At 44.3% G+C, this 576-nt stretch overlaps 1 non-coding gene across 1 annotated transcript; it reads right to left on the bottom strand.

Moving 5' to 3' along the window:
- Positions 1–233: 233 nt before the first annotated feature.
- On the bottom strand, positions 234–340 carry LOC133037604 (small nucleolar RNA R71). The gene has a single exon (XR_009687695.1). It is a non-coding gene; the product is annotated as a small nucleolar RNA R71 (small nucleolar RNA).
- Between the last annotated feature and the right edge of the window lie 236 nt (positions 341–576).

Genomic DNA, 576 nt, shown 5'->3' with positions numbered 1-576 from the left:
GCGGGATGCCAACTGAGGATCCTCACCTCCATCTCCGTTCATTCCTGGAGGTGAGTGATTCTTTCAAGATCCAAGGAGTGAGTGAAGAGGTGTTAAGGTTGAACCTATTCCCATTCTCACTACGAGACCGAGCTAGATCATGGCTCAACACTTTGCCGCCTGATTCTGTGACCAATTGGAATGACCTTGCTGAGAAGTTTCTGAGGAAATACTTTCCTCCTACTAGAAATGCAAAATTCAGAAGTGAGATCATGTCTTTTCAGCAACTTGAAGATGAGTCCACAAGTGATGCGTGGGAGAGGTTTAAGGAACTTTTGCGAAAGTGTCCACATCATGGCATTCCACATTGTATTCAGATGGAGACTTTTTATAATGGCTTGAATGCAGCTTCTCGAATGGTGTTAGATGCATCGGCCAATGGTGCTATTTTGTCGAAGTCTTACAATGAAGCATTTGAGATTTTGGAGACCATTGCAAGTAACAACTACCAATGGTCCAACACTAGAGCTCCAACAAGTAGAAAAGTGGCGGGGGTCCTTGAGGTAGATGCAATAACAGCTTTGACAGCTCAAATGG

The sequence above is a fragment of the Cannabis sativa genome, chromosome 4, assembly GCF_029168945.1.
Source record: "Cannabis sativa cultivar Pink pepper isolate KNU-18-1 chromosome 4, ASM2916894v1, whole genome shotgun sequence".
In the NCBI taxonomy this organism is placed as follows: Eukaryota; Viridiplantae; Streptophyta; class Magnoliopsida; order Rosales; family Cannabaceae; genus Cannabis; species Cannabis sativa.
This window is presented reverse-complemented; position numbering and strand designations above follow the sequence as displayed.